General features: G+C 47.1%; 3 non-coding genes across 3 annotated transcripts; 1 reads left to right on the top strand and 2 right to left on the bottom strand.

Annotated features, from left to right (window-relative positions):
• Positions 1-6379: 6379 nt before the first annotated feature.
• Positions 6380-6451, bottom strand: Trnaw-cca (transfer RNA tryptophan (anticodon CCA)). The gene has a single exon. It is a non-coding gene; the product is annotated as a tRNA-Trp (tRNA).
• Positions 6452-6830: 379 nt separating this feature from the next.
• On the bottom strand, positions 6831-6902 carry Trnaw-cca (transfer RNA tryptophan (anticodon CCA)). Its single transcript has one exon. It is a non-coding gene; the product is annotated as a tRNA-Trp (tRNA).
• A 961-nt stretch (positions 6903-7863) lies between these two features.
• On the top strand, positions 7864-7954 carry Trnay-gua (transfer RNA tyrosine (anticodon GUA)). Its single transcript is given in 2 exon segments — positions 7864-7900; positions 7919-7954. It is a non-coding gene; the product is annotated as a tRNA-Tyr (tRNA).
• Positions 7955-23563: the final 15609 nt, after the last annotated feature.

Raw genomic sequence — 23563 nt, 5'->3', positions numbered from 1 at the left:
CGGTTATATGCGCAGCGCGCCCGAAGGAGAGGAAACCGCGGAAGAGAGAGTACTGCACATGCGCCGGCCCAAGCGCGTCTGCCGCGGTTATGACGCAACGTGCCGCGGCTATGACGCAACACAATCCAACACAATCCACTTTAATCCAATCCAATCCAAATCCAATCCAAGCCAAGCCAAGCCAATCCAAGCCAATCCAATCCAATCCAATCCAGTGCCCCTCGCGAGAGAGTGTTCGAATCCAATCCAATGCCCCTCGCGAGAGAGTGTTCGCTTTCGCCTCGACTCGACGCGCATGCGCAGTGAGCGTGCGGACTACGGACGCCAACACGGGTGACATCGTGAGTTACTGAAATGATCTGCATTTAAAAACACAGCATCCCGACATAAAACAAAGCAGTGATCAATTGTCACCGGCTGGTTACACAAGCGACAGTTAACAGACCAAGGCACATATACACCTTTACTATTGACCCAGGTTTTAACAGGCAACGTTGATGTGTGCAACTTAAAAAAGAAAGTTTTTGCAGCCGCTTGGATCCACATTTTCTTGACGCGCTTCAACACACTGTCATCTAAAAACATCAGGTATGGTTGACGGTAAATGGGCACTGGAAATAAACATGTGCTCCGCAGTTCGTTCGCAGCTCTCGGGTAGGCTCGAGCCGCTGTAGCGCGCCGGTGACCCCGATCGCAATTTTCTAGGTTCTATACGAGAATCCCTGAAGGAGAAATTGTATGGCAGCTGCATCTTACCGGTACTCACCTACGGGGCAGAAACTTGAAGGCTGACTAAAAGGGTTCAACTTAAATTGAGGACGACTCAGAGAGCAATGGAACGGAAGATGAGAGGTGTGACGTTAATGGACAAGAAGAAAGCGGAGTGGGTCGGGGAAAAAACGCGTGTTAAGGACATATTAGTAAAAATTAAGAAGAAATGGGTTTGGGCAGGGGAGAGACAGATAGTTAGCCCTTACTGCAGCAGGAGGACGCCAGGTCAAGTGGGGGAAGCGGGAGTAGAAGGTGGGATGTTTGTAGCTTGGGACATCTTGAAAATGGACAGTTCAAATTGAAGCAGGTTGGCTCCTTACGAAGGCGGAAGAGGCCACGGGGGGTGAGACAGGACTGGACTGGAAAGGACTTTATTGAAACAAACCCTGCAGTAGGCAGGAGCCGGGTTACGGCTCCGCCTCGACGTGGCCTGGCGTCGCGCCTTCTTCTGCGACCCTACTCGTCACAAGCCCGTTTTACAGAGCCCGTGCCTTTCGAGCGCGGCGAAGACCTGCTGGATGGCCCATGACTGGTCTGTCTTGCTTGTAGATTCGATGGCTCTCTGGAGTTCCTCCGGATACTCTTCGAAGTGCGCGCCGTCTGGGTCGGCGGCACAGTCCCACATGATGTGCCACCGGTTGGCCGGTCCTTTCTTACACACACTGCACTGGTCACTCGGGTACTCGTCCGGGTACATTTGGTGTAAGGAGGCCGGCGACGTTGTCGACGCTGTTTGGAGTCTTCTTAGATGTATCGCCTCCTCGCGGCCCAGTTCCCGGTGGGGCGGCGGGTACGCTCGTCTGGCCAGACGTAGGGTCTTCAGTGTTTCGCCGTAGCCCCTGGCTCTGTCTTTGGTTTCCGTCCACCACTCCCACTCGGGACGAGTGCCCACGTTGGGAGCGCGGTGAGTGATAGCGCGCGCTTCCCTGTGGGCCGTCTCGTTGTGGTTCGGCGCGTACGGTGAGCAGTTTCCGCAGGCTCACGGCTCTAAACTGCTCGCGCTATAGACCGCTTTCTAGACGGTAGTGCGCAATTAAAGTCAGCGTGGGGGGCTCCAGTGCACGAGGGTCGATGTATGAGGAGGAGGCATTTGGAGGAGGGTTGAAGGTTCTGTAACGCGTAATTTCGACAGTGCCAAGTTAGGTGCTGGAGATTGGCGGGTGTGAGGCAGGCGCACAAGGGACATCAAGGCGGCAGGGATGGGCTATACCATTTAGGGAATGTCTCTGGGGTTAAGCTAGCATTGGCAAAATATCTGTTTATAGAAATTTCCGCTGATCTTAGGAGCGGGGGCAGAGCAGATAAAAAGCCGGTTGGAGTGAGGGCCTTGAGGCAGTCTTTTTTTTTTTTTTTTTTTGTACCGTAGAATCTGTATGGCTGGCGGTATAATGACTCAGGAGGCGGAGGAGCCAAGTCGTGTAGCGGCAGAGTGGACTGCCTGGTTCCCCGGGGATGACTCCTCGTGTCCAGGCGACCAGTCGATGCGATGATGGATGCCGCTAGGTTTTAGGATGGAGATATGATGCAGGATTCTGTTGGCGATGGGATTGGTCGATGTGGGACTTTGTAAAATCTTTAGGGCTTTGAATGAGTCCGCCAGGATGCGTATCTGTGAAGGGACGGAGGAGTGAAAGTCGAACATGAGGAAGTGTATGATGGCTTTAATGATGGCATGGAGTTCCGCTTCCGGGATGGTAGCACATGGGGTATTAAGGGTTCGTTTGCCAATTGGGTGGAGGGGAGATCAGGTGATGTCCATGCAGTGCCAACTAGTGGATGAGCTATGCTTGCGTCGGTGTGAATATCAATTTCGTGGGGGCGTTTACTGTTCCGGAGGCAATATAATGCGAAGGCAAGATAACCGCTGGTCATTAAGGGTAACATAGTGGATCCCTAGAGAAGGCAAGCGTGGCAGGAGGCGGCAGAAAGTTAGATGGTCAGGTGGGATCAAGAAGTTTGCGGGGATAAATTGGTCGCAGTTAGCACAGGACTGGGATAATTGGAGATCCATGGGAGAGCTGCCTTTGCCCTGCAGTGGGCGTGGATAGGATGTTGACGACGACGACGACGACGACGATGATGATGATACGAGAATCATGCCGAAGGGCTGGGTTACAGCTGAGTCATTCTGACTCATCAAAGAGCTGGGTTATAGCTGAGGCCCGGCTGGACTAACCAGGTCCACCGTGCACTGACCCTGGCCACGTGAGGACGCGGGTTCGATTCCCGGCCGCGCGGCCGCTTTTCTTGAGGCGAAAAGCCAAAACGCTCGTGTTTTTGCGACTTAGGCGCAAGTTAAAGATCCCCAGGTGTTCATAATTAATCCGGAGCCCTACAATACGGCGCGCCTCATTACCGGTGTAGTGTCGGCGCGTTAAACTTCACCAATCAATCAATCAATCAATCAATCAATCAATCAATCAATCAATCAATCAATCAATCAATCAATCAATCAATCAATCAACCACTCAAGCGTAATTAATTAATTAATAGTGTGATACCCTTGGTGCGGCAACTTCCCAAAAGCTTAGTCACAAGCAGAAATCACGACAAGTCATGTCACAATCTTCTGAATAGATTAGTTAAAGGAATGATGTTCCTGTGTCATTGATATATACTGTATGGTCATCTCAACACTCTGTTGCAAAATATATCAAGAATAGAATAAATGCGTTCATAGGACGTCTTGTAACTGGGTGTATGTGTAGTCACCATGAAAAAGTAACGAAAAATCAAAACCAATTTGCTTGGAACAGGAAACATCAAGTCTTTTGTTTGCTATACATGACCCTCAAAAATCATCATGGCAAAATGTATTCCCATTACAAGCACGCATCACGCAGCATGGAACTAAGCAATTGGTATGCGCTTACTTGATACATTTGACGCTCTACTCGGTGAAAGCTTAGTGATCAGGCAAATATTATGAAAATTCATATGACCATCTTCGGGACACGCATAATTATTATATTGTACTGTCATATCAATGCTCCATTCCAACGCACACAAGGTCAAAATTAATGCACTTGATACCAAGGACGTCATTATTACTAATTAAACTTAGGGAAAAGCTTAGCAATCACGGAGAACTCCTAAAAAATCAAATTATATCATTTCCTCCGCACAGCTAAGCATTTTGTTCGCACGCGCAAATTACTCAAACACAAGTTGTTTGAAGTTTATGTCACCATAGCGAGCAATTTTTTGGCCAATATGAATAATTATGAAAATATGTACTTTTGCGTATACCAAACAGCATTAAGCCGTCATTTTGAACACTTATTTGATGCACACGACGCCATAACTTTCCAAAATCTTGGTCATAAAGAAAAATTCTTGGCAACCCAGGTGAAATAAATTTTTTTTCTAGCTGGATTATTGAACCAGAAACGTTTTCTAGCTAGAAAGAGGCAGAATTTCTAGCTTGAAATTCAGTTTCGTGCTCATTTGTAGCTCGATGGAGATTTTGTTCCGGCTGGCAGCTATTATTCCAGCTAGCGTTTGTCAGTCCAGCTGGAAGCAAAAGAAAACCTGCAAGCTGGAAATCATCATCTCTAGCTAGACTAAGAATTTTTCTAGTTTAGACGCTGTCGATTCCAGCTAGAATCTGTAAATCTGGTCAGAAATGAAGCTGGAAATTATGATTTCTTGCTATAAATGCTCTTTACATTTTCACGGGGGAAGTAATGTATATTGCAGCATTTGTCAAATTTAATGTTCGTTTTGCGCGAAAAAAAATTACCAAAATTTGTGTTAATGTTCAAGATCACTGACAGCCATTTTATAGCAAATGAAAGTCTAGAAATTATTCAAAGCTCATGGCGACCTATGCCATCATTGTCCCCGTTCGTGAAATGAATAACTCTACTCCAGCTGTTCGACATCAGTGTGACTCCGGCAAGCAATAAAGAGACGCCTTTGTCATAGAGGATGAGATAGAGCTATGCAAATGCGTTTGTTTGATTCCCATGCACACTAAGAAAGCGGAGGCTTATCATCAGGCCTGGTCATAGCAAGTCATATATGACTGCGAGCTGCTTGCTATCAATGTAGCCAAAACTAGCAACTACATGTGCACGCTCACTTCGATACCAAGGAGGCCGTAATTCGCAGAAAGGTAGTTACGAGGGAATATGACAAGAAGTCAGAAACTTACCTTGCAGATGGTTATAATTAAATACAAGCATTATGTGATGACATAATATTGATCATGAGGCCATCACGGTCTCACCACATAGAACACAAGAAGAATTATGGAATACTTAGTGTGTGTATATATGCGAGACATTTTGTTCGCCTCTGTTATATATTAAAACGAAAAATCTATTATGGTTGTCATATATATATATATATATATATATATATATATATATATATATATATATATATATATATATATATATATATATATATATATATATATAGCGAATCAGAAAATGGGAAATGAGGGGCTCCGTGAAAATAAGTCAGAAAATAAGGGTTGGCAGTCAAGAAAACCTCAGAAAGCAAAGGGGAGGTTGTGGTGGGTCATAGAAAGAGATGAAGAATTTTTTGAGCCGAAAAGAAAGCGGAGAAAAAATGCCCGCCAGGTGGGATCCGAACCCACGACCTCCAGAATACCGGTCTGGTGCGATAACCACTACGCTACCGGCGGGGCTGTTTCCCCAGCACTTTCTCGGGTATTTATGTTAAGGTATTTTTGTTTCCTGCACTTGGGGGTGGTAGCCAGCGCCACTCGGACTACTCGGAGTGAAGGGGACCTTCTTTTTAACCCCCGGGCCGTGACTCGAGTGTCTACGACATGTCGAGAGTGGTCGACCAGCATTGAACCCTCTTAAGCTCCCTTTGGCACCAAGACTGCCAGAACAGAGGCCCTCGCTAAGCATGTAGCGAATCAGAAAATGGGAAATGAGGGGCTCCGTGAAAATAAGACAGAAAATAAGGGTTGGCAGTCAAGAAAACCTCAGAAAGCAAAAGGGAGGTTGTGGTGGGTCATAGAAATATATATATATATATATATATATATATATATATATATATATATATATATATATATATATATCTAGCCTCATAAGGATCTTGTTGGGTGGCAGCTGGACTGTAGGCACATAGCGCAAGGATTATCTTGGCTTTGAATCGGAAACGTGCAGTGGTCATTACTGCGTCCAAGTGGTGCATAAAGCGGAAAATGTTTTAAATTAAAGAACTGGTGCCAATATTAAGATGTGTATGAAACAGTGTATTTAACGGAGCTGTAATTATTGTGCATTATGCATGATATCGTGTCACGTACATACAATCGAATGGAATAATCGAATAGCGTACGTGTTATCGCCCTTGAGTATTCATGTTCAAATACCCGGATAACCGGTCAACTGGTTATTGTAACCGGATATCCTGATTATCAATTGTTGAAAATCAGGATTTAACGGCGGGTCAACTCTTTCTATTTTTCAATCTCCGCTGTCACATTGTCTAGTCCTCTTGCTGCAGAAAGATGGTTGCCGTTACCGAATGCCTTCGAATACTGCGAGAAAGGTACTACGAAATAGTAATACTAACAAGAGGACTCATATAAATACGAAAATTGAAAAAAAAAAAAAAAAAGTGACCCGGACGTGATTCGAACACGCAACCTTCTGATCTGGAGTCAGACGCGCTACCGTTGCGCCACCGAGTCAGACATGCCTGCGGGGCGAAACTTTTCGCCAACATCAGACTTCTAGTTTTTAAGCACATAGAAACCAGTGTTCACCCGCGTTCCTCAGTTTCCTGCGTTGTGACAAGGAAATCTTACGATTAATAGTAGCAAAGCGGTTGTTTGGGCCAGTTTGTGTTTAGTACCGAGAGCAGGGAAAATGAACAGGAAAATTGAAGGAACGCTCAGTCCTTGTGATGCCTTACACATGTACAGGCCTGCAACAAGAGCCGCTTACTGGTTTCAAGAAAGATTTAACTCACGAAATCCGCTCTGTTTACGTGTTCTGAGTTTTCTGTCTTTGGTATATTCTTGCACTCCTCGCTAAGCAATAAACGCCTGATTAAAAAAAAAAAAAATTTGACCCGGACGTGATTCGAACACGCAACCTTCTGATCTGGAGTCAGACGCGCTACCGTTGCGCCACCGAGTCCAGCTGATCAGGTGTCTTTAAACAGCGTATAAAAACCATTTAGTGAGAAAAGCAAAGCCCGTGCATACAAATGTTTGTTTGTGTTCACATATACTGCCTATTCTCCAGTTTAAATCCTTTCTTTGTCATGTCGATTGCGCCGATCACAGCATTTCCGTGATTATATTTACGAATTGACTCGGCCATCACTGCAGAGTTTTTTGTGCATGGGAGCGTAGGGCCATCTAGCACAGATTACGCCAACGAGACCACAGTCCCTACTGCATTCATCGGTATAGTGGCGCCATCTTTTCCCAGGCAGAAAAACCAAACACCAGTTAGTGGCAACGTTTGGTCGGTGTAGTAGCAGGTAGCAGTGCTAGCGGCATGGGTGTGTCATTGCTTACTTTGCTTTGAGCTGCTTTGAGCACTTTGAAAGGATGGTCAGTGCCTTAGGGTTTCGGGCGGTATCTCGTGAGAAGTCTGTCAAACCCGGGAACTGTACTACCGCAATTTATTTGTGCAGTGTGCGCTTTTAGTGTTCGCTTTGTGAATCCTCGCTGGTTCTACTGTAAAGCTTGGAGGTTTTACTGTAAAGCTTGGAGATGTGGCTTCGATCCTGAACTCTGTTACGCGCGCTACCTGTCAGCGTATTTTTGCTCGTATTTTTTCCGTGGACGGGCGTGGCCGGTTATCTTTTGTAGGAGACATCACCGCAAACAAGGCGTCACATCAAACTGCAGGCATTACAGTCCGTGATGCTGTAACGTGCGTAGTCTGGCGTCGCAAAGGAGTTTCTGAGATTGTGAGAAGGTTTCGTTTCTGCGCATGCGATGAAAGGATGGAAAGAATGCAGTGTGTCACAACCAACGTGATCGAATCGTATGTAAGGCGTGAACACAAGAACAAAACCAACGGCGTACAAAAATAAGTAAAATCAGGTTATGTATATAATGCAAAAAGTGCAGGTGAGTCTACATCCCCGTCGATAGCTCAGTTGGTAGAGCGGTGGACTGTAGAGGTTTCTGACTATGGATATCCATAGGTCGCTGGTTCGAATCCGGCTCGACGGAGTGTTTTTTTTTTTTTTTGTACAAACTGCTCTTGATCTGTAGGCTCTAAGCAAATATTTCCGTTCAATCCAACGACATTCTCTGCAATTGCAAGCTTCAGAGTGCCAGCCGTCACAGCTGATTTCGTTGTGATATACTTCTGCTAGCCGCTGGCAAACCTGCCGTAAACGCCGTTGACACAGCGCACGCTTGGGGAAGAAACCACGGAAAGAGCGAGGCGATATTTCATTAAAACCATCATATAAATTTATCAACACTCTTGAAAAATGGGTCAAGACGAAGGGAAAGAACAGAATGAAGGGCGATGGCTGCATCCGCGGGCGACACGGTGCAAATAAAATTGGTTAAAAAAACATGCGGCGATTGCCACATTGAAAAAAAAGCGGAATCATGCATGAAGGAATGAATGAATGAATAGGCTTTATTATAAAGGAGGCACGAGAGAGAGAGAGAGAGACTTTATTAAAGAAGACCTCTAAGTGAGGGCGGTGGCCGGCAGCCGGAGCTGTGCGGCGACCTTCGTAGCCCTTCTGCCAGTAGTATTAACTCTATGTCTTCTGCCTCTTAGGGTCAGATCTTTTTAGATTCGGGTCAGTTTTTAGATTAGGTTAGGTTAAACGTTGGGTCAGAGCAGCTCAACTCTAGAAGCCCTTTGGAGGGGAGGAGGTAAGTAGGAAAGGGATGAAGATGGAAACCATTAAAGATCGTTGTTTGGATCCTAGCAGATATCATAGGTCTTTTCGTGAGCGTCTTCGTTCTTGGCACAGACATGGGCTTTTTCGATGTCACCATCACCTCCAACAGCTCTACTGGACAGGTTGGGGACAACCGTTCAACCTGACTGCATCTCCCTCTCAAAAAGGCTGGCTTCTCGCGGGCTGCCAAAACTTTACTGCCACAAGGTGTTGGTTTTGGGTCTGGCAGCCAGCTGGCTTTCCGAACGCCGCAAAACCATGGAGGAAAGAAAAATTTAGGAGGGAGCGTCACGTGACTATCGTGAAGCCTAGTCATAAAAAAAAAAGGAAAGACTGATGGGAGATGCCCTGCCTCACGTGATAGGCAAGCGGTAGTTCTTTGCGCCTCACGCGGCCGCCCGCCTGCCCGCGCTATGCCAGCTATGCTGCGTCGTTCCGTTTGGTTGCCGGGCCGTCCGGGTATTCGGGTTTCGGCGACGAGTCCCCGTCCGGGCGTTGCGCGCAGCGCTGCCTGCAACCCTAAACGCGCAGCGGGCTGATCGTGCCGGCAAAGTGTTCGGACGGGAGAGACGGAAAGCATCTTTATTTATTTAGCTCTGGTATCCGTCGAAGTGCGCCGCAGTCGAAGTGTCGTGTTCCGCCGCAGTGCAAAAGCGGAGATGTCAGAGTACGACATCCGTGCCTCACATTTTATTTTACGAACACACCTCACTTCCTTGGTTCTGGTCATTTTATATTTTCACCTCCCAGGCGTAATTTAGCGTTCGTTACCCATATACCTATCGCACGAATTGAGCAGTACTCGGACAACCAGCCCGCGCAGCTGCGACGCGAGGCGGAAAATGATTTGTTCTTCCCGCGCCCGCACCAAACGTCAGTGGTTCTGCACCTTTTCTTTTCTAATGCACTGAAGGAGACAGCAACGCAAAACAGACATCGTCACGACAATTGTGGCATGTGCAACGTGCCACCATGCCGGAGCACCGATAAGGCGAATGTATGCAAATGCGCACGCCAGCGAAACCAAAGCTTCTCGCACAACCTCTCAGCTGATGGGACACTCGTTACAGCGCTATGATGTAAAGGAAAGGTGGCGCGATAACTCCCAGCAAAATTGGAAACGCAATCGTCAAAGCACACCTGGCAAACACCACGCACCCGTAGGCCACTCCGTGCTTGTGAATGTTTACAGCGGCGCGATCGAGCAAAGCCGGTCGTGGTTCCAGCGGTAAGCGTCAAATTCGGCTCGCAGCTCGTGAAAGTGCTCCGTGAGCATGGGATCTACGTATCGTGTCGCTTTGAACAGCGACAGTAATTCCACGATACGAGGGTGGGAGCGCAACGCTGGCGGAAAATCGCGTACGGCGCCTTCGGCAACGCCACTCGCCTCCTCCTCCACCGGCAGCCAGCCGGAGCCACTAAATGCTACCGCGGGCCTGAGAGTGGTGCTTTTTCCATAATGCATTGCGCGGGAGGAGCCCGAGGAGAGGAGAATGCGGCGTCAGAGGAGGTTGGCTTGCCAAAGCTGTGCCGCCTGACGTCATGCTCCCTCCTAACATTTTTCTTCCTCCATGCGCAAAACGAAGAGGGCCTCCAGAAACTCTTCCTGTGAAAAGGAAGCAACGCTGTCGTACACTGGTCGCACTCAGTGTAGCCAGTGTAGAATCTTTATCTGCACTCGTCTACACTCAGTGTAGCCAGTGTAAGGTAAAGAACGTTCGCTCTGTCTGCCGGTGTAACGTGCATTTGTCAGACATGGATCACTGGGACAGGTGGTACAGGCGGTACCGGTACAGGGATAGAGGTATCAGGTCGTTGTTGTCTTTTTACGAATTCGTGGAATACGCTTTTCGCATCGACGAGCTTATTTTCGGCAACAGCCCCGAGGACGAATCTGGGGAGGACGAGGAATCCATCGCGGATGAGCCACCGCCACCGCCGCCGCCGCCACCACCACCTCCGCCACCAGCGCAAGCTGTGCCGCAACAACGCTTCAAGGACTGCCAGAGCGTCTTGGGGCACTACAGTGACGGCGAATTCCTGGCACGCTTTCGCCTAACGAAGGCCACAGTTGTAAAGACGTTGCAGTGCCTGTCGTGGGCAGAGAAGGCGACTGGCCGGGGTCGGCCGCTGTCGCCGACGATTCAGTTGCTCGTCGCGCTGCGCTTCTACGGTGGCGGCACATTTGATGTCGCCAACGGTGACCCCGTGAACGTGTCGCACGCCACGACGTGTCGCGTCGTCACTCGGGTGACTGAGCTCATCGCGAAAGAACTATTCCCGCGTACAGTGAGGTTTCCTGCCATCCAGGCGGGGTTCGACAGGGTCGTGCGGGATTTCCGCGCCATCGCAGGCTTCCCCAAAGCGACGGGGTGCGTCGGTTGCACGCAAGTGGAAATCAAGGCGCCACGCGGCAACTCGGCCGAGGCGTTCCGTAACAGCGAGGGGTACTACTCGATTAAAGTGCAGGTAAGTGAACTCGAGGTTAATTTAATTGTCGGCTTCGTGCTAGACGTGCGCTGAACGTTTGTCAGTATCCCGTGGCACTAAAGAAAATGCACTCATGCGTACAGAGCTTGCAGCCGTACAGAGCACCTGCTGGTCGCGCACTTCACTTCCAGATGGCGCCACATCCTTTGCTTAGTTAATTTTAGGGACCTTATGCTTAGTGCCTGCGTATGTGGGATTCAAACACTGATGCTAGGCCCGCCACACTAGCCTAGTTCTGTAGAAACCTGCAACTTGAGTGGCTGCACACGCAAACCAAAGAAAAAAGGTGCCGCATACTTGGTCCACATTGTGTAAACAGGTGAACACATTATGCGGCACGGGGACAAAATGCATCCATAGTATTAATTTTCCGCATTGACGAGCTGGATAATGAGGCACCTCCATTTTTCCTTACGTCCTGCTGAAAGTTTCGAGTTTTTGCCATCCTTCACTAACATGGACTAGGCCAAGTTGTGCGTTAGGGGGTTTAATAGCTGCTACATTTAGGTTAACGTTGAACCACTCCGCTGATGTACCCGCAGGAACCGCGGTTTTAGCTCCTTTGTGTCATTAATATCGAAACACCGCACCTTGAAGGACATTGGTGGTCATGCAGTGTTACATTTAAAAACTTTACCATTCCTTTCCAAAGAAAGTTGAGGGAAGTGCGAAAGCTTTGTCGCATCAAAACTGCGTCAACGGTGCATTCCAATCTTCGCTAAAAGTGCGTCCAACTGATTGTCAACCTTCAAAGGCCCAAATCGCAAATGAAGAACGAACCCATGCAATGATCTTTCGCGCTGGAAGTAAATGCATCTTCAAACGATAGCGATGTATACAGATACGTGGTTAACGAGATAAAGGTATACTATTGTACTCCTTCATGATCGATGCATGTATTATCTTATCGAGAACCTTTTCTTTTTTTGCGATTTTCAAGCAACTGTTCTGACCCAATAGAAGCCCGGTTCCACGCACGCATTGTGTGTCCAGAGATCTTATCAGAGCTTTTGACTGACTGACCGGTCTATGGGGAAATGCATTAGTTTTGTGGCCGTAAGTGAGAAATTTTTCACCTAAAAAACCTTTGCACATATCCGCATGCATTTTTTCTCTCTGAGTACCGGTTTTGCGGCAGTCAGGAGCACACATCAAGGCTACAAGACCGGTTTTGATGAGGGAAAAACCGCATGCGGAAACGCATTGCTCTCCGCACATCTGTCTGGCCCTTCGCTGTTGCCTATTTTTTGGTTGCATGAAGTTGGTGATGTGGGCATTACATCACCATGGGTTACTAATTGGCTGATCGTCTGGCACGGCTCTGAATGACAGCCCATCGGGGTTTATCGTGTCAGTGGCCTAGTTATGTCTGATATCACGGACCTCCCAAAACACACGGTGAAGAAGTCAGCCCTGTTTGGTGGGCAATCATGGAGCGCTGCTCTTCATGCCTTGTTTAAAGACATTATGTGTTCTAAGGGATATATAGGATCAATAAAGGGCCCATGAAGACTAAGTGTGAGATGATAGAACAGTGATAATGAATGGCAGCCTACCATTGTCCCTGAAGAGGAAAGTGCAGCTGCGTCTTACCGGTACTCACCTACAAGGCGTAAAATTGGAGGCTCACTAAGAGGGTTCAACTTAAGTTGAGGCCGCCTCAGCGAGCAATGGAACGGAAGATGATCGGTGTAACGTTAACGGACAAGAAGAGAGTGGAGTGGGTCGGGGAACTAAAGCGTGCTAAGGACAACATATTAGTCAAAATTAAAAAAGAAATGAGTGTGGGCAGGGCATGTAATACGAAGGCAAGGTAACTGTTGGTCATTAAGGGAAACAAAGTGGATCCCCAGAGAAGGCAAGCGTGCAGGGGGTGGCAGAAAGTTAGGTGGGCAGATGAGATCAAGAAGTTTGCGGGAATAAATTGGTTACAGTTAGCATGGGACTGGGATAATTGGAGATCTATGGGAGAGGCATTTGCACTGTAGTGGGCATATACAGGATGATGATGGTGATGAAGACAAAGTACAAGTTTGGTTCGTTAAATAGACTGCTTTGTCCCAATAACAGTGGTACCAGTTTTATCGCAAACTTAAAAAAAATAATGGATACCAATGAAGCAGTGGCAACTTCTCAGCCATTTTCCAGCAACCTCTCTATGATGTCATAGATTATATAATTTGTGCAATTGGGGGCCACTGACCTAAGCCACTGCCAAGAAACATGACTGGGCGATTGTAGTGGGGAACATAGTTCAGTTTGCTGTATCAATTGAACACTAACATGCACCGTGTTATTAGTGCCTGCCCACACTGCGACACTTCTGTCCATGTTTCGTCACTGTAGTGTGAAATCAGGAAGTTTGTCAATGTATTTTTGGGTTTTCGTGGTTAAAAGAATGCCTTTTGTGGCCAATATGGATCTGATTATGTTACCAAAGGTTAAATCTTTCAAATTGGACAGATGTGTAGTATGTTGTCTTCCAAGCCCCGTTAAAGGAGCCATGTACACAAAATACAAGCTTGTTTTATTCGAATATTTCATGTTTTACAGTGCCCCCAGTGCTTGTCCGGCAGGAAATGATGCCGTATTCACTGAGAAATTAATCAATTTAGGTTAAAATTTTGGTTCTCCCGCCAAGGCATGTGCTTTCGTGACGTCAGCACTGAAGTCATCAGTGCGCGTTTTCAAACAAACTTCCACTGCGTCATTCGGCTCTGCAGTTACGTCAGTCCTCCCAGATGACGCTACTATTCTCAGCCACGGACCGTTGTCCACCGTTGCTTTGTTTTTGACCGTATTTGCACCTGGCTTGTTTTTGTTGCCGTAGAAAGTAATCGTTTTGTGAAACATGGGGTATGCTTGACAAACGGGGTCACGTAAGACAACGTCGCTTATGCCAATCGGCCCATGTCGGGCCAGACAACTCCAAAGCGGCAGACTGCTGTGCAGCTAAAACATGCATAGTGCGCCCAGTACCAACAGCATTGCGCATTGGTACTTGTATGGTTACGTGTGTATTTTCACAACTTTCATTGTTTACCCCACCGTTCTTACTGCTGTAAAATGAATATGCATTACATTTAAGCGGAAATAACTCATTAAGTGCAAATAGCCCATTCAATTTGCATTTGCTTTTGCCGGCCCCAGCGTATTGTACAGCTGGGCATATATAAAATCACAGGTTCTATTGCACGAAACGAGCTAGTGGGTCGCATGGCCATTCTCTTTTTTTTCCTAATTATATAGCTTATTTGAGTGAAGTGTGCATTAAAAGTAGTGTCAGTATGATTCTAAACGAGGCAATCTTTCAAATGAACCAAACTTGTGTTTTGTCTGCATGGCCCTTTAATGAAGACAGCTTTTGCCTACTTGCGTTTCTTTAGGGAACCTGCCTTGGTAACTCTTGGTGGTAGACTGCATTTGGTAGGCTTGTTTCGTTTAGGATCTCCCGTGCCCAAACATCACTCACTGGTGAATACAACGCTACAGCGCAATGTTTCAAATTTCCCGCCTTCAGGCCATCGTGGGACCCCAGCATCAGTTCTTCGACCTCGTCGCGAGGTGGGCTGGCTCTGTGGCAAATAGCCACATCTTCGACAAAAGCCGCGCACGGACCCTGTATGAAAAGGGGGAAGTGCCCGGGGTGCTTCTTGGAGATGCGTCCTACCCCTGCACATCTTCCCTGATGACTCCGCTGGTCAACCCAGTGCCAGACAGCCCACAGGGCAGGTACGTATGCAACTAACATACAAGATCTTCCCTTTCCACCACAAGTACTGACAAGCATGCCAGGTTCACACTTGTTGTCGCCAATTACGTGGACTGCGCACACCTCATGTTGCAATTCGATGTGAACGGATAGTTCTGTGCACAAAATGTGAAGTGTTGAAGCTTTGTACAAGGAGCCGTGGAGCCACAAACTTGCCAAGAAACGTACCCGTTAGTTGAAGAGAAACTACAAGCCCATAGCCACGGGTTTTACGAGGGAAATGCGTAGTAGGTGGCCATTTTTAACTTTGCCCCTTTTTTGAAGGCCAGAACAATGAGTGGGTAGCGGTACTCACTTACGGGGCAGAAACTTGGGGGCTCACTAAGAGGGTTCAACTGAGGGTTCAATTTGGGACGACTCAGCACGCAATGGAACGGAAGATGATAGGTGTAACATTAAGGGACAAGAAGAGAGCGGAATGGGTCAGGAAATAAACGCGTGTTAAGGACATGTTAGTAGAAATTAAGAAGAAGAAATGGGTGCGGACGGGGCATGTAATGCGAAGGCAAGATAACCGGTGGTCATTAAGGGTAACAAAGTGGATCCCTAGACAAGGCAAGCGTGGCAGGGGGCGGCAGAAAGTTAGATGGGCAGATGAGATCAAGAAGTTCGCGGGGATAAATTGGTCGCAGTTAGCACAGGACCGGTATTATTGGAGATTAATGGGAGAGGCCTTTGCCTGCAGCGGGCATAGATATGATGATGATGATGATGATGGCAATGAGTTTGCCGAATAATATCCTCTTTGTGGCTGCATTGTGCCGTTCAACTGGTGTAACCCTTTGTGTAGCCATTTAGCAATAAGTTGGAGATTTGGTTGACCTGCAAGCCTCTCAGAAAGAGAAGACACCACATGTCTTAGTGGCTGCATTCTGAATTGCTGCAGGGATGTCAGACTGGTTTGCAATGCACTTCAAAGTTACCCCATCTCAAAATTTGATTTCCGCCTTTTCATGGTTAACATCGACTTAGTTTGTTCATAGGCAGGTTATACAGGTTAAATATTGTTACAGGGCAGGAGGATGGCGTTCAGTGGTAGATGCACAGTGTACTCTACGCTATATTTGCATTAGGGGTAGCAATAGTCTTGGCATAAAGAGAGAGAGAGAGAGAGCCCAAATTGCATTGTTCGTTGGCTGGAGCGAGGATTCCCATCCTCTTCCTCGTCGGCTGGCTGTCATTCGCACCAGTGTCAGTAGGTGCTTTCTCATCGATCTGGTGTTGTTCCGGATGCAGGACTTGTAGCCACCAAATTGTCGTGTGACAATATGCTCGCAATTCCTTAAGCCCAGCGGGCTCAGGTTGCGAACTGAACTGAACTGAACTGGACTGGACGAACTGAACTGGGCGGCCTTTTTGGCAAGCCAGCAAGGTCAGTAAGGTGAAAAAAATTGCATTGAAGAATTCCTCGGGGAATTTGAGCTGGCTTACATGGCTTGACTGCAAGAGCATGATGAATTCTTTTTCCGTACTCATAAAGACTTGTGTACTGCTACGTTGTGCCTGCATACATGCCTTGGGAGACAAGTTCCTGATGTTTGCCCTCTTGCTGCATTGTCCCCCTCGTGCACTTGGGCTCTGTTGGTGTACTTTGCGACTTTATATAGGCTTTGTTATATAGGTTTGTTATGTATGTTTGCTTATACAGGCTTTATATAGGCGTTTGACTTTATATAGGCTTTGTTTGGCTTTATACTTTGCGACGAACTGCACTTAGCTGACGCACATACCGCGTTGCACCTGATGTCGAAGCATTTTCCATCATGAGAGATGGCGCGAGCCACTCTGACAGCTCACACGAACATCAGGCAGGCGGACAACTTGCCTCGAAATTTCAGCTTGAATGTAAAAAACGAGAGATGGTAGAAAAGAGAACATAAACACAATGCTATACATAAGGTGGCCGGATGCAAATGATGAACAGAAGTTGATGAGCCCAATAAATCGAAAAGAAACTAGAATTGCTTGGGATCGGGAGAGTTGGTCCGCATTCAGTGGAAATTTCAGCTTGAATGTTAAAAACAAAAAACAAAGGACGGTAGGGAATGAGCATTGTGTCCGCACTTTCTCCTCTACTGTCCTTTGTTATTTACGCTCAAGCTGAAGTTTCCAGCGAGTATAAACCGACTCTCCCAATCGCAAGCAATTCTGATGGATTCCTTGTCATGTTATGCAGTCACGAAAGTCGCACATTGGCTGTGCGTTTTGCTTTTTTTTGGCGCACGGCATGTAGAATCACTAACCCTAAAATGACGGCCTACCCCAGATTTTACACTTCGTGGGACACGTAAGGCCTTTGCCTGAAAATTATAGATATAAGAAAGCTTTGTGGTTGTAAATGCATTTAGACACTCTCATTCCCTCCTGCTCTGGTGGCCTGGGTATGCCTTTTTAGAAGCACTGTTTCCACTGTTTCAGAACATGCCCAGAGGTAATCCGGCAGTGTAGGGGCATCGGAAGTCGGTGTAAATTAAAGCAGACTGGAAACAAAAGCTGGATGTTCTGTGGTATTACCACGCCTGCTTCTTCCTCTTTATTATCGACTAACTGCAGATAATCTATTTTTCTCAACATCCTCCCCCGCCAAATTTAAATGCTCCGAGCGAGTAACTATTGAGTGGTGTGCGTGAATTTACTTTGTCATTGTGTAATGTTCTTTCTGCCAATTAATATAGTTCAACAAAACCTGCACAAGTCACTAGTCACCGTGATTACAGCTCTTGTTAAGGCGGACAGTTCCCTTCGACAATGGCTGTCTGAGGCTAAACCTGGTTTGAAGTGAGGGTAGCCAATCCCTTCTCTTGCAGTCATAAATTAACTCTCGCTTGTAAAGTGTGCGAGAAATAGTTTCAAGTTGGCTTATGCGCAGAATTGAACGGGCTGCTTCGTGTGCGAGAGCCCAATCTCTTGGCAGCTTTTGAAAACATCTTGCACGATGGCTTCATGCTGAGACAAGTCCTTGTTTGCAAATCTATCCATGCACGCTCTCTTTCAGTCGACAAGCCTCTGTACACCTTGATGAAAAGTTTGACGAAAAAAAAGAAGTCGTGCCTGGGCATGTGCTCGAAGTCATGAAAAATATACAGCTGGTGTCCTGAGTTGGTCTTGTTGGTGTGCCTTCCAAATGACGGTACTTGCATTGCTTCCATTCAGTGCCGAGGTCGTCTTTTTCAGAGGCCATCAAAGAACGCAATACGCAAACAGTGCGTTTAGAAATCGAGGCTTTTTGAAGGGTCCATCCAAAGATAGTGTTTCGGCAGACGACATCTGCTGCTTCGGCAGACACCTGGCGCCATGACCAGCCTGCCCGAACTTATTCACATCTATGATCTTTCCTCCCAAGTTCACTAATCTCTGTGCATCAGGTACATTGGTAATGTCTCTCTGAATGGCCTGGCCAATCTCTGGTACCCCTACAGCATCCAATGTGCATGCGGAATTGTTGATGATTGACTGTAGGGTATAACACTCTGATGCAATGCAGGTGATGAGGTGCGCCGTAGTTGAGCGCTCCGGATTAATTTTGACCACCTGGGAATCTTCAACGTGTGCCGAAATCTCGTACACATGGCCGTTCTTGCTTATCGCCTCCATCAGAAACGCGGCCGCCGTGGCCGGGAATCGAACCCGCGACCTCGTGCTCCGCTGTGCACCGCCTTAGCCACTGAGCCACCCCGGCGGGTGTGAAATTGTTGTATCGACTCTGAAGCGTGATTCTTATGGTTCGTCGGTAGTCCTGTTTTCTTGCTGCATTAGCTTATCCAAATGTGTTAATGGACAATGCAACTTCTCCTACAGCTGGTACCGTCACGTTCTTCAAAACGTCTTCTCGTACGAAACTTTTAGTCCTCGTAGGAAGTTCCTTTTGAGGGGCAAAGCCCCTTAGGGGCTTGGGCTGTCGGCATCCCATGTCGTCGGCGTCGTTCCTCGTCGTATTCTCATGTTGTTATGGTACTAAAACACCGGGACACTCATTTTCCAACGCCTCGTGCTAGAACGTTTCATCTACATGAGAAAAAATCTCATACTAAACACCGGGACACTCGTTTTTCGTTCGCGCTTGCTTGGTTGCTTGCTTCTATTTTGCTCTGTACTCGTTTTAACTTTAAAATTTGCAGTTCTCCGTTTCGAATTTCACTTATCCTCTGTCTCCGCAATTGGGATGTTGCGTATATCGGCGCGCGCCGTGTGCCAAGAGAGAGACTTACAATCTTTAAGTACGCTTATACACTGCATGCTTCACCCCTTCCCAGGTTTCGTTAGTGGAGGCGGCCCGGTTTTTTTCCTTGGATACAGCAGAGACTCGAAATTTCGGCAGCAGGACAGTCTCGCTGGCTGTCGACCTTCCCGATGTTGTGCAGTCTGTTAAGCGGGTTCCTGAATGTTTGGCTCTGAGGAGACAACGGCAAGCAGAGTGGCGAAGCATGATGTCGGTTGCATCAACAGCAAACAATTCTCCGATGAAAGTCTGAAGCTTTATGTCTGCGGTCCGAGCAACATAAGCATTGGCCTTCAGGGCACTTCATGGTGAAGAATAGCCTTCATGTCGTCGTCTGAGACAGGAGATGTGCAGTCTTCAGCACGGTGGTTGGTATCGCTGCAGAAGCAACACCGGACATTGCTGTTGTCTGAATTGTGGAAGATGGATACGGTTGGAACTCGACATTTTTCCCATGGTATTGTAAATTACCATTGTCTGTATTTATCTACATCCGTTATACGAAGGGTGCCATTCAAAATTACAAATTGAAACAACCCAGAGTCATAGCATCACAAAGATCACTTTTCTAAAGCACCTGATGGGATTGTATGAATTCGACGATGTAATTTTCTAGCCGTTACCATTTGATTTGTGCATGTTATGAGAGTGAAGTACTTTGCAAGTGTAAAAGGGTTGTTTCCTGGTGTTTTCTTTATATATAAAAAAATAATTGAAAGATGTTAAAAACATGATTTTTCCCCAGTTTACAACTTTCAAAATGTTATCTGTTTCTTTCCACCAAAATTTACAAACTTATAAAATTCAAAAGCAAAGGACACGAATTATGGGGAACTTCCGCTCATTCACTGTGCAACACAGTGTCACTTGACATGCCAGGAGCGAGCAGAACATGAAATTCTGCCACAAGGATGGAATGTATGAATGGCTAAAGAGGTTCTTCACATGTTCTGTTTGAAACCCGTACTGGGTGAAGAGCGGTTGGAGTAAACACTGATACTGCAGTTCATGTCGACTAAAAGTACTATACTCCATTGTCGCTGTTACACACAAACGCTTGCACGTGCACGTGCATGCTCACACACAACACACACACACATGCACACCATTGTGAGCATTCTTGCCCAATTATCAGCTCTAGCCCTCAAGTTGTCATCACGCCTATATATCTTCAAGCGTAGTCTACATATCTACAAGCGTGGTGTGTACTGGCTGCTTAAAGGGACACCCTCAAGCGCAAAGCAAGTTTGCCTGTATCGTTAGATTAGAGCATTGTGAATACCAGTATACCACTCGCAGCGGCAGCAGTTGATTATTAACACAGGAAAGGCCAAAAATGTAAAAACAGGTGTCAATGCCCCACCCACTTTTGCACACTACACTTTGTTGCATCATAAACTGCAAATGCGCGGTGAACTGGGATTGGTGGAGCTTGTCTAAGCATTTTCTGAAGTAAACGCGAAGGCAGCAGGGACTTGGAAATGTAAAATAAATGTGTGCGGGAACTTTTCACGGTCACAGCAAGCACACATGAAAAAATATGATGCTATATCCCAGGCAGTAGGCTGTGTTTCAGTTTTGACTTCATTGAAATTTCTCACTTTGCATACAAATGCAGTCTGAAGATGCATGTGGTGAACGCGGCAGCTTACCGCACCTACTGGCTACTATAGTGCATGTATTCTTGACACAGCCAGCGGCAAAAGCAGATATTAGCACGATCGACCAGAAACGAGATGGCCGTGAAATTATTTGATCAACTCCAAACGTATTTTCAACGACTGCTACCAGGTGGAGGCACGTCGGGGGTGTTACCAGAAGCCCTAGGATCTAAGGGTAGAACAGAGGGAGTTAACTTCAAGGCTGTCGAGGCGACTAAAAGAAGATTGGAATGCTGGTGGACGAAAAGCAGAGAGAAGAATATTGCCTAGGACAGCTACCGCCTGCAGCAGAAAAAAAAAAAAAAAAAAGCATTTTGTGCCTGCCCTCGGAGCAGCACTAGTATTAAACGACGAGTATAAAACATAGATATATTAGTTGTTTCTGGGTAAGGTGACACGTCATCATCCTGTTTCAAAGAGGATACCACTAGCAATCAATCAATCAATCAATCAATCAATCATTCAAACCAGGAAAGCTTCACCAACTGCATTTTTTTCCACCTTGGCGGCCGAATTTGCTGCACACTGCCACACCAAGATGGCATCAAATAAACACTTCCTGATTGGCTGCGATGAAATTGAAAGCCAATGAGGACGGGCTTTCAGGAAGGTGACAACGATTGAGTAATACCGGGGCTTGCTTGCTCGGGAAGATTAGTGATGTGCTTAGAATTGTAACGAAAAATGTAAGGGAGGGGCAGAGGAAAATGCCAGCCCTAATTATTTCTTTCTTAGCAACCAAAACATCTTTGGCTGTTGAACACAAGGTGAGAGGGCTACGGAACGCACAATCTTTCAGTTGAGATGAAAAGATTACTCAGACTTAGTGTCCTTTTAACCTTTTCGCTGTCACTGACGCACCAGTATATTTTCGAATTTCCCCTCCGCAGTGACACTGACGTACCGGTACGTTCTCCATTGTGCGTTCAAAAATTTGCGCCACAGCACAAAGCTGGCATGCCTGGACTGTTCGCACCGACTGTCAAATCTTTCTAGTAGCTCGTATTTTCAGTCGTGAGTTCTCTACGACGGTATATTGAAGAGCATGGAGCAACCGTCCTGACCCTTCGTTGCTGGGGGGCATGGTCACTCCGTGTGCTGTACTCTGTCGGGATGAGTGACCATGCAGCACGCGTGCGATTATGGGTGCAAGGGTTGTTGTGCCATCCACAATGGGTTTCTAGGTTTCTTTTTTTATTATTCTGTTCCCACACCTGCTATGGCGCACCTGGTTAGCCCAGCGCGCCGTTGCCTCTCCGATAGACCGAAACATGACTCAGTCGCGGCTTTCACTCGCTCACCGCACCCTCACTTGCCGCTGTCAGCAGCAAACGAGGTTGTTGTGTCAATGTTGTATCCCCTTTTTATCTCTACCTTCCACCATGATTTTGCAACGCGTCATTTCTGTGCGTTGTGTGGGCTGCTAAAAGTGCTCCCTCTATGTGCGCAGTTACTTTCGGACAACTGACCACGCGGGGCCTTCGACTGTGGACAGGTTCTTCTGATTCCGATCTGAGTACGAGCCGAGCTCGCATTCATGTTTTGAGAGTTTCTCATCCGAGGAAGGGGTGTGAGCTCCACAGCGTCAGATTCTGATGTTGAATTGGTGGGTTCATTGTCCCAAAAGCGTGCATGGCAAACTGAAAATATCTGGAAGAAAGGCGATTTCTCACTCACGCTCTTTCCTTTTGACACGTTACGCTCTGGGCGCTATCATAGTCAAATAAATCACTATGCTTCTGCCCTGATATTCCAGAAATCAAGCCGACACTGGGGGTGCATCACGGCCAGAAACACCTGACAGTGAAAGGGTTAAGTGTTAAAGTAAATGTTGCCATGGCCTTCCCCGTTGTAGAGGAAATGCTCAATCCCACTGTGTAGTGTTTGGGTCTCACCCCTGGAGCTTCAGTCGCCGCCTAGCGCAGCGAACCGTGCCCATGGCTCTAGCCACAGTCAATGCCCTGGTACCAGCACTGTAGCCAGCTGCTGGTGCAATCTGTTATCTTATGATCTGTTTTTCGCAGAGGTGATTTCAAGGAGTAGCTGGGCATTTTAAGGAGTCAGTGCGTTCAGTTGGTGGGGTTACAACGTAAATAAAGCTGCCACTGAACATCACCTTTCATCACTCGGACAGTGCCAAGCTGGGGTGCCTCAAAAATGCCATCACCGACTGGGCTGGCTTCACTACTTCCAGATTTTTATGTCTCCGCAGCCTGTCCAGACGGCACGAAGAAACTTGAAAGGCACATACAGCGTCTGCACAAGACGTGTAGTTCACACGTTGGAGAAGTTCTTGTCCTGTGCTAATACGTCAACAAAAACATACTGCTGATCGGGTATTTCAAGTCTCGAAAGGTATCGGGCAGTTCGCGTATAACGCCCTTGTGCTACAAAATCATACAACCATTTTTGGATGCAATGGCCTGGTCAAAGCCTGGGCCAATGCCTGGGTGAATTTCAGTCTGTGCACCTTCAGCAAGGCCCATTGGTTTGGCAACGAGTGGGTCCCTTTCATGGATGTATACAAACAGTCTTTTGGGCAGAGACGGTCTGTATAAATGCACAGAGGCACCTGGCCAAGCCATCTTACTCTGAAGTTGCTAGACAACCACCCCTGCCTCTTCGTGTATATGTTCCCACATTCTTTCTTTTTAACCCTTAAGCCACAGTTTTAATACCCCACATGGTAACTGCCCTACCCAGAGCTTGCGGGTAATTTGGTCGGGGGTTTCGACTGCAAAATCTGTGGCCGCATTGCTTGGTTCTGTCATG

This window comes from Haemaphysalis longicornis, unplaced genomic scaffold, assembly GCF_048455015.1.
Source record: "Haemaphysalis longicornis isolate Haplotype H1 unplaced genomic scaffold, Haemaphysalis longicornis Haplotype H1 scaffold_9, whole genome shotgun sequence".
Lineage (NCBI taxonomy): Eukaryota > Metazoa > Arthropoda > Arachnida > Ixodida > Ixodidae > Haemaphysalis > Haemaphysalis longicornis.
This window is presented reverse-complemented; position numbering and strand designations above follow the sequence as displayed.